Here is an 11,069-nt window from a genome sequence, read left to right as displayed (position 1 = left end):
GCTCCTAGACTGCTTATGCCCTGCTGTGTTGTCTCTCCAACAGATTTTGGGGTGGTTGAAGTCCCCCATGAACACCAGAGCTTGTGAATGTGAGGCTGCTAATGTCTGTCTCTAGAGATCTGCACTCACTTGGTCTTCCTGGTAAGGTGACCTACAGCAAACCCCTACACTTCACCTGTCCCTGCCCTCCCTTTAATCCTGACCCATAAACTCTCAATCAGATCCTTATCCCTCCCCAGGTGGAGCTCTATTCTCTCCAGGTGGTCACTGGCATAGAGGGCAACCCTGTCTCCTCATCTTCCCTGCCTATTTTTCCTAAAGAGCCTGTATCCCTCCATTCCAGCAGTCCAGTCAGAGGAGTTGTCTCACTACATCTGTGATGTCAGTAAGTCTTAGCCCTGCAGGCATGCACATGTCTCTAATTCTACCTGTTTATTCTCCATGCTGCTTGCCTTTGCATAGAGGCATTTAAATTTGGCCACCAATGAAGATGACTAACTGACCAGAGTGTCTGGGATTCTTCTGTGCTGCTCTTCAGATGCCGACCTATTTGGCTCCTTTGAGGGAATTCTTGGTACTTTGGAGTCATAATTTATATGGAAGGATTTCAGGTCCTTACCATTTTATTTAAATTTCATTATTTAATTTATTTTTGTTTCCAGCTCTCAGACAAAGAGAAGCCAAAGTACTTCTATAGAGTAACACATGTTTTTTTAACTAATTAAGTTTCTCTGAAAGTGATTTTGAACATCTTAGCGGTATTGTTGGCTGAGTCAAGTACAAGAATAAATCCAGGGGCTTGGCTTAAGTCCATAAAATATGCAGCTAATGTGAAAACTAAGTCATTCAAGTTATTCAGACATCCTCAACATGCATGATTATTGTCAGAATCATCAACAGACTTTTATATAATTTCTTATCAATTCTTTGATAATTTCTAATACTCCTAATTCTATTTTGGGATTGCTAGGAAAATACTACATAGGTAAAAAATTCATTTTTGGTATGGACAGATAGAGATTAGATTTTTAAAGTGTTCTGGGCTTTCAACATGTTTCTTTTATTCACTACATGTATTAAAATTAAAATTAGAATTTGTTCTTCCTGACTTCCTGCCTTCTTCAGAAAGATACTAAATGAATTGGTAAACTCTGGGGGAAATCATACTCCCGTAAATCACACACCTTTCTCTAACAAGCTTTCCTATGTTTTGGAATGAATGTGGTGGCTGAGATGGAGCATGTGTGCAAGAACAATAAAGTCCTAGTCACAGTCTAGCTTGTGTTTTCAGCCCTTTCAAAGCTGCTTCCTTGCTGTCCCAGGAGCAGGACAGAGAGGCAGCAGCACACAGCAGGAGATCGACTTTCTGAGACGTGGATGCAAGTTGGCAGGTGAAAAGCAATCAGCTGTGCACTCACTCCTGCTCTTTGCTGGGGCTCTGTGTGGTCAGAGCTGGTTCAGGGAGTGCTGCAGGCTGGCAGAAAGCACCAGCTGAATCCAAGAGTCTTTGCAAAACCCTGAGAGTTGGTTTCCCAGACTCCTTGGGACAGCAGGTTTTTCATATGTGCTCTACAAGCCTATAAGTGCAAAACTCTTAGGTACTTTGTGCTTCTGAATGGTTCTAGGGTTCATCCTCTGACTCTAGGGTAAACCTCTGTGATGAGTCTGTGCATTCATAAAGCTTATTGCAATGCTTTCAAGAAGTACTGGGACAATCTTCTGTGCTTAAAGGCAGAAATTCAGTGAGTGGTTGTCTGAAAAACAAGACTTTTAAAAACCTGAACTACTACTGCAGATAACAAAAACATACTTACAGCCATTTTCTTCATTATATGAATATTTGATTACTTTGCAGAAGGTTATTATTAAGAATATGCCTTAATCTGAGTGCATTTTAATGCAATGAAAAGTTTTAAAACATCTATAGACTGCTTCAGAGTTTTCTTGAATAGAAGTAAAGAAGACCATTATAATCTCAGGGAGACAAAAAGATACATCTGCTTGCTTCATTGGCTTTTGTTGGGGTTTTTAATTTTTTTTTTTATTCACTAATTAAAACGAAAAAGCCTTCTGTCTTTTGAGATATTTCATGTTTTGCATTGTGTGCATTTAGGAATGGGAACTCCTTGCACCCACTGCCCAATAGGCTGTCTGGAAGTCTGTATTCAAAGCAGAACACTCAAACAAGCTGAGCTGACTCATATCCAGTCTGCTCTATAAATGTGATTTAGATTGCAAATATTTCCACCATTTCCAGCATCAGAAACTATGCAGCATGTATACACAGTCATTGAACCTAATCTTTGCTGTGTCTCACTCTCTTCTCTCTGTACATCTCTTTTTGTCTCAGGCGAACAAATTCATTGACATATGGTTTATTGGGCAAGATGGAATTTGGTTGAAGGTCAGATGATGATATTGGAGGTCTTTTCCAACCTTAATGATTCTATGAGTCTATGAAACAGGGAAGGCCTCTCCTCAGCTGTCATTTAATTTCCATAATTTGCAAAGACTGCAAATTCATGTTACAGCAAATTAATATCTAAGCTTTTTTTTCACCACTGGCAAGCCTAAGTGAAATTTTGATAGCAAGGCAATGTTATACCTTGTGCAGGTGTTGGTGATGCAATGCAGAGAACCAATACTGGCCGCACAAAAAAAAAAAAAAAACAGCTGAGTTTAACTTTTCAGCTTGAAACCCTGACGAATAATGAATCTTTTCATTGGCAATAGCAGGCTCAGTGTCCTCTGCAGCACATAATGGCTTTCCTCCTCTCCCTCACTGCCTGGCTGCAGGAGGAGGAGAATCAGTAACACTAATCTTTGAATCTGTGTTAATTAGTAACCAGTTTCATGACACAGGAATCAAATGTCCTTAAGAAACTCTAAAGAGAAATGAATATGACCCCTGTGTACTTGGAGACCAGTTTTGTACATGAAAGGCTCCTGCAGGTGCTGCCGGGCATGTGGGTGCCAGCAGCCAAGGGTCACATTACACTGCTCTGAAGAGAAGGAAAGAGAAGGAGACAAAGGGGAAAAAAAAAAAAAAAAAAAAAAAAAAAAAAATTACAAATAGGCTGTCACAAAAATAATGTTTCCCTGTCTGTAAAAAATGACTGTGGAATGAAACTGGTTTAGAAGGAAGGCCCAGAGGCTTATTCATTAGATGGATTTTGGCACAGAAATCCTGGCCCAGGTACAAGATACCCAAACCCTTCTGAGCAAGAAGCACCAGCCTGGGGCAGGCACAGCCTCCACATTGCCACTTGTCAGCAATGTCTTCATGGTGTCCTGGGCAAAAGTTCTCCCCTTGGCCCTGGGGACAGGGCCTTTTCTCTGGCCACACAGAAATGCAGATACATGAAGTCACCTTTCCTCTTGACTAGTAGGCAATCTGGTAACAGTCTATCCCATAGGAAAGCAGAAACCTGCAGGCTCTGAACACATTTCTGAAACAAATTACCTGGCTTTTTAGTTTTACAGAACAAACCCTCATCATAATTTCCATCTTGCAGGAAGTATTACTATTCCTTTTAATTGTGACTTGAAGCACCTGAAAGAGAATATTGGAATTCCCTAGGAGACAGAAATTTTGAGCTTATTCAACTTTGCTGTTCATGCTTCAGCTTCTGCAGCAACTGAGGCAGAGAAATTGCAGAGAATAACCTTTGTCATTGCACATTTCATTCATACCAGAAGAATGTTATGTTATGTGCAGAGACTGAAAGAAAAACACCTGTAAGTAAAGAGCAGATGACCAAGCAGCTAATGACATTACCATGATGCATGCAAGAGATGGATCTATATTAAATTTACTATGTTGTCATTTTTTTCTGGCATGGCTTCATTCCTTCTGATTGCTGGTCTTTGCAACTTTAACATTTTAACTTGGGAATGGTTTTTGTTTTTTGAACAGTTCTTTAAAAGCACATCCTAAAGGAATTTTAAGCCATCCCATTATGATACAAAGAAAATGGGAGACAAAAATGGGGACATAATAATGCATACCTCTAAATTAAGGTTTGTACTTGTGTTAAGTACTGCTCAAGAGTTTGTTTTCAAAATTCATGGTTGTGGTTTTTATGGTGGAAAAATGATGGAGAAATAAAAAAGTACCTAATAGAGTAGCACCTAAATTGCAAAGGGGAAAAAATTCTCTTATTGTGAAGTTTTCAGATGGCAACAAGAGTGCTGGTGTCTGGTTGAAAGGATGGTACAGTCTCCAGAATGTGAAGAGCTCAGCACATAACTATGCTGAGTCTAAACACAAAACAGACTAGTTTTATAAAGGAATTCTGAAATAGGGGACATCTTCATTGTTTTGCAAAATCAAGTAAATATGCAATATATAACTTCATATCCAATATAGCCTGACTAACAGAAAATGTTCTTTTGAGAGATGATGTGAGACTTCTGAGATGTATCATAGATAAATTGGTTTCAGCTGCCTGGTATGAGTTTGCTGCTGTTTTTGTATTCATCTAAGCATGACTTTTATGTTCAGTGGAAAGGGGGAGTCTTAATTATTTATGCTGCTATAAATCTTTAATTGCTCTGGTGTCTGTAGTCGCTTTATCATTTGGAGCAGTAGAATAGCTCTTGCTATGGTAGAAAAAAAAAGGGATGTGACTGAAATGAAAGCTGTTCATCACTGCCTTGTATGGGAGTAACCTTGCTTTAGTGGGCCTATGATACATTCAGTGACAAGCAGTCATTTTGTAAGCAAGCAGGGTATGTGCTCAGACTATTTGCAGTACACTAATAAAATACATCCTGAATAGGATAGCATTGTGTATGATTTATTGTGTGTCCCTTAATAGCTGCAAAGGCACATGTCTCATCCCATGAAGACCTAAGACTAGGCAGAACATCATTCAAACAATCTCTCCTGGTTCACTACACTTAGTGTCAGGCCCATAAGTAACTGCCTTTTTGTGCAAGGGCATGTCTTGGTGTTCAGGCATTTTTCAGCCCAATTTTGTATAGGATTCAGATATCATCATCTTCATTACAATAAATGGTGAGTGAAATGAAAATAACAAGCAAAAAAGGGTAGCAAGCTTTGTGACTTGGCTTTTATTTTGCAACTGTAAATGCTCAGCCTAGCTGGGGGCCTGCATAATTCATGCTGCCTATAGCTAAAGATAACCAGGGAAGCAAAGACGGAACACAGCATATTCATACTCTCATTTATATGAAGTTGTTGGCCCTGTTAGTGTGAAATTAGATCTGCCATATCCCAGGTGGTTCTCTCCTGTCCTGTGTTACCCTTTTTCTCATATCTTTGCAATAATTCTTCTGTCTTGCTCTTCCAATATTTTGCTATTTATTAAGGATAACCTCCTTTTCTTCAGCATAGGGTCTCTGCTCAGATCAGCCTTAGCTTTCATCTTTTTGTGAACAAAGAGACTGTGGAGCTACTTTCATGGACATAAGCATTTCTCTGACTCAGAACCACTTAAACAGGGCTCTGGACAAGAGAACCATACCTATTACAAAAATCACTTTTTTTTTCTTTATCAGACTCATGTTGACCCATGAGACAATTTTTGCCTATATGCCAGAAACACCTCAGGATCTAGCATTTTTCTTTTCTTTGGAAAAAAAAAAATATGTTTTCTAGCTTAGATGGTGATGCTCAGACAACCTAGACTGTATTATTGTGATTTATCCTCAGACATGATAATATATGAAACTGTATAAAACTGTTCTTTATAGGGACTCAGGAATTCTGCATTTTTTCTTTTTTGTATTTTTTTTTCTTCAAAATGACAGCAAAGTGCTGGATTAGACTGGTTGGGGAATGACTGCAAGTACCAGGAGGTCCCTGAGGACCCCCTAGGGAAAGGCTCTGAGGAAGCACCTCATGTACCAGACGCCTGCCCTGCCCTAGGAAGCAGGAACAATCAGTGATGTGTTCAGCTTCCTGCCAGACTTTTTTCTGTTAGTTGAATCTATATGTCGCCTTTCTCTCCTCTATTCTGGGACTTCGAATTGAAGATTAATTCCCAGATTGGGATGTGAAAGAGACAGCTATCTTTGATCAGCGGCTGAACCTTGCTGTTGTACCTTACATGCAGATTGTGGTGGCTTTGAGACATCCATCAAACTGAGTTCATCACTCTCAGGTGCACTTTGTTGTGTCAGTGCTGGCTTGGCTTAGTTTAAATATAAAATACTGTAAAAGCAGATTTTTAATGGTATACAAGTGGAACCATTAAATGTGCTAAAATTTGTGGACAATGTTACCTCACTTCACTGAAGTGAGTGAACTCTGATACATTTCAGCTGAGTTTTTATTTAACTACTATCCTGGTTCTGGCCAGGACAGTTAATTTTTGCAGAGGCTAGGACCCAGAGGTCATTCTATATCTCCTCACATCATTGCCTAGGGTAGGGAAAAGGGATTCTCTTCTGTGGAAAAGGGGCTCTGGTCTAGTCAAATGTGGCAGAGGGAGTAATCTGATTTTGTCTATTGTTGGGGGGTGGGGAGGGTAGAATGTTCCATGTGAATTGTTTCTTTCTTGTACTCTGTCACTGGTATTGTTGCTGTTGCTGTTCATTGTCTTATTTTTGTTTCCATTAAATGGTTGTTATCTCAGCCATGATCTTTGTCTTTTGTGCCCCAATTTCTCCTCTCCATCCCACTGCAGAGGAGAGTGGGAGGAGAAATCAGGGGAGTTATAGAGTGGCACATGTTTTGGAGAGTCTCAGTGGGGGCACTAAACTGAGCAGTACCATTCCTAAACCAAGACAGCCACTTATTTGTAATGTAGTTATTTATAACACCACTTAGGATTGAAGTGCCATATCACTTTCAGGAGGTCTTTTGGCTGTCATCATCAGAACATCTTTGTTTATGGCTAGGGAAAGATTTTTAAAATCCTGCACTACATAAATAAGAGTTTGTTTCACAGAGTATAAGAGAAGAAGTATCTCTAGGGAAGATCTCATATCTTCTTTGACAGTTTCTCTAAACTGGCTTTCTTTTTGCCTTCACTCTCCAGTGGTCCTTCATGATTCAATATTGAAGAAAAGTAGTTCCTCATTATTGTTGTAAATATCACACTTGAAATTATAAAGGGAAAAACTTCTTCAAGACCTTGAGAAAGAAAACTGAATATGTTAACTTAGAAAATGGACATGTATTTGAATCGCTAATTAGATGAATATTCATATGTTTTCTTCCACTTTACTTATAAATATGTAATGCTCTATTTGCTAAAGATGTGATGCATCTGTTTCTTCTGTTTGCTGTATTATATCTGTTTGCCAAGCAGGTGGAAGTACAGCTTTGCTTCATATTTTCACATTCCATAACCTATCACCATCTTTTCTTTGTACTTTCCTTTCTTTCACTTTATTTTTATTGTCATCATCTGAAAAAGCCCAAGAAATTGAAAAAATGATTGGTTTATAACTGATTCTTGGGCTTTATGATATACATTTTTTTGCAAGAACAGAAATATGAAATATGACTATTTTTCTTGGTCATCCCAGAAGGAGCTGTCAATTACAGTATCTGAGCATACAAACCTCTCACAAGAACTTTAGCCAGATATATTACAATCTTTTTTTCACATGACTGCATAAATGGCTTAGTGCAAGTACTTTGTGGAGGACATATGCTTGAAAGTACAGTCTTACCTTTGGCTTAAATTTTTGCCATCTAATCTTTTTGTTTTTTTCTTTCAGTGGTGTCTGAAGTCTGATTGCTACAAACCATCTTACTCTGGAGTCATCTTACATGGAGTCTTACATCTTACAAACCATCTTACATGGAGTCTTGTTGCTCACGCACAGATCTTTTCTCAAAAGGATGGTCTCAGTTCAGAGCTCCCTGCTACAGCAGCAGTACATTTCTTGAGCAAAGGCTACATTTACTGTTTGGAGAACAGAGGTACTATGTTGAACATGTGCAAGAGAGTAAGGGAAAAGGTCAAATTTTGTTACAATCATGCTCTGAACCTTCATAGAATGATAGAATACCCTGAGTTGGAAGGGACTCACAAGGATCATTGAGTCCAGCTCCTGACTCTGCACAGGACAGTCCCAAATATCACACAGAAAACAGCGTGTAGATGCTTGGTAATTGTCCAGTAGTGACCCTTGTTTCTTAAGGATTATGGCTGGCTTCTTGAGCATCCCTTATATTTCCGCAGGAATGTAGGCAAACAGTAAATTTTAATTTTGACCTTGGTTTTGTGACTGAAATAGAAATAGAAGACCCACAAATAATTGTCAAACTTACCAACATTGTAATTTTTGAGCAAAAAGGGGAACCCTATTTTACAGGGCAGGATCCAATTTGTTTTGCTGGGAGATTAAGCAGAACATTTCCTGGTTCATTCCTGGCCAAAGTGAGCACAGAAGGAGCAATGGTCTTACATCTTATCTGAATGAGTTCAGCTGAAAGCCACATCTGTTCCTTACGGTGTCTATATTGTTCTGCTCATTCACAGTGCTGAAAGGACCCCTGCTTTTGGGGCTTTTTGTGTGTATGTTGGAAAAACATTTGTCTCTTTCAGTACCTAGACAATGTTATGTAATATCACATCAGCCTATGCAACGTGGTGCAACATTGTGTAAGGCTATTACATTTGCCCCTTGGCATGACAGAAAATAAAAATGGCATTTAAATTGCTCCCTTCATATTTGAAATAACCCAAGGCATATTTTTGAACTAAAATTCTAAATTATGTGAAGAAAGGCTGAGTGGGTATTAGGTAACCAGCAACATCCTGGACATAACAACAGAGAGAAAGGCTTCTACTTTCTTTACAAAAAGAGGAATTTGTGGGCCAAGACAAATCTGTTGTGTTTTAAACCTCGTCATGGACCTGATAGTATGATTTCTTTGAAGTTCATCATGCTATTTTGCACTATTATGCTAGGAGTCAAACTTATGGTCAGATCTGTGTATTTTTAGATATATTCAAATCAATACATAACAATTATTTGGATTCTGCTAAAATATTAATGCATTGTGTATGTATTATTTTCGTAATTTGATATTATATATTTGAGAACTATGAGTCATTTTTAGATGAAGTTTATTTATAACATCTTAATCATAGGGCATAGTGCAATTATGCCAAGGAAATGAGCTAATAAATAGGAAGACTAAGTACTAACCAGCTCAATAAATTCAAATTCAGATTTCGAAAGTACAATTCCTATCACCTCTGTTCTCCCAAATATTTCAGAGTAAAATTTCTCCAGTAAGAACTGAGATACATGAGCTATAAAATTAAGCAAATCTTTCCCCCTATGTTTCTTCTGTATACTTTCTCTGCTGTTTTGGATGAATACTTAAGTCTTTTCCTGGGGTCTGGGTAACTGGCTCTGTTGATGGTTGAACAAGATGACCTCCAGAATTCCCTTCCAGCTCTGACCATTCTGTAATTCCAGGAATAATATGGATGTGTTTATTGTTCTTGCCAATGATTTAAAAAAAACTTCCACCCCATTAGTATTTCAGAAATGTTGCTGCAGCTGTCAGGCTTGACTAAAGCTGGTGAGCTGCTTTGAAAGCATTTGTAAGGACTCTCAGAGTTAATGGCACTGGAACATTTTTCTCAATTCCTAGAAAGTGGAGTCACAAGAATATATAGCATAAAAGAATTAAAACTGTTACAAAGAGATAAGACAAAGGATCCATCTGGTCTTTTATCTTTTTTGCAACACTGGACACAAGTAAGTACTTCAGGAACAGCAGTAACAATATAAACTTCTTTGATAGAGCCTCCAGAATAGAAGGTATCTTTTCTATGTACACACCAAGTTTCCTGGAGAACTCAGCTGATCTGTAGTCTGACTTCTTTGGGCAGTGAATTTTATAGTTCTAGCACCTGCTGCACAAAAAAACACCTCTCATTTTACCTTGTTTTACCTCGCTCCCACCATCTTCAGTTGATGGACCCTTGATTTTTACTGCGAGTGGCTAAAATCCTGATGCCTCTTCACTCTCTCCAAGGTACTTGTAACATTGGTGTGTTGTCATTGTCACTTGTTGTCATGAATTCTCTCTTCCCCAAGCTGAAGGGGCCCAGCCTACTCAGACATCCTTGTGCCAAACCAACTACCTATCTTAGAAAGTACTTGTCCACTTTTAATTTTTTTGGTTATTAAGAAAATAAGTGACATGAAGAATGACCGAGAAAGAGAGAAATGGTAAATAAATCTCATCCTCACATGGGTCTGGCCATGTGTTCCTCCGTGACAAAATTACTTACATGTCTTTGTGCAGTATGTCTGTCTTTCAGACATTCCTTGCACTATTTGAAAGTATGGCTGCAAATGTCTTCTGTGGCACAGAAACAATTTAAAGCTCAACTATTAAATAAATGGGCTACTGAGTGTGTGAATGCCTTCCAAAGCATCTGAGGCATGGCAATGTCTGGGATTTTACACTGAAAATCAAACCAACTTTCCAATATGACATAAATTAAAACATTGGCTGTGCTATATGAACATAGCTGGGAGGAATAAAAGGAAAATTCTATCAAAAGCTGTCTTAATTGATACAAACTCATAGGATGAACATCTTATTTCTTCCTTGAACTCATTGGATTAAATACACTGGATTAAATAAAGCATATGTAATCAAGAATTACTTGAATTTTTGCTTTCAGTTTATCCTAGAGTACTACCAGAAGTGATTCAAAGGATACGCTCTTCCATAAACTGCATCTGTAGTGATTTGATCAGGATTTGGCCATGAGTATGCTTTTGCCAGTGAAAGCACAAAGCTTTGTCTTGGATGATGACATATGGAAACTGACCAACATACTCTGATGTTCACTATAGCACTGGTTAACATGAAGAAACAGCACTAAATGCAGTCATTGGACACAATTCAGACAGCTGAATACCCAGTTTTGTTCAATAAAAGTGATGTATGGATAAAAGGAATTGCTTTTTATGTATGTACACCCTAACTAATTTTGTACCTATGCTGGTTTGCTTCCAAGTCTTTTGCATGAGCACTATAAGCAATAACATTGTAGTTACTGATGTCCTAGTGCCACCCATTAGTGCCACAGATATTACAGGGACACAGTCTTCAG

The 11,069-nt window shown here is 38.5% G+C and overlaps 1 long non-coding RNA gene across 1 annotated transcript in view; it reads left to right on the top strand.

Annotated features, from left to right (window-relative positions):
* Nucleotides 1–10,612, top strand: part of LOC146767906 (uncharacterized) — a 107,829-nt gene extending 97,217 nt beyond the window's left edge. Inside the window, exons 4-5 of the long non-coding RNA XR_014953769.1 lie at nucleotides 44–141; nucleotides 7,696–10,612. This is a non-coding gene — a long non-coding RNA (uncharacterized LOC146767906). The remainder of the gene's footprint in view (nucleotides 1–43; nucleotides 142–7,695) is intronic.
* Nucleotides 10,613–11,069: the final 457 nt, after the last annotated feature.

This window comes from Lonchura striata, chromosome 3 (assembly GCF_050655825.1).
Source record: "Lonchura striata isolate lonStrDom1 chromosome 3, ASM5065582v1, whole genome shotgun sequence".
Taxonomy (NCBI): Eukaryota; Metazoa; Chordata; class Aves; order Passeriformes; family Estrildidae; genus Lonchura; species Lonchura striata.
Note: the sequence above shows the minus strand (reverse complement) of the source record. Positions and strands in the feature narration are given on the sequence as shown.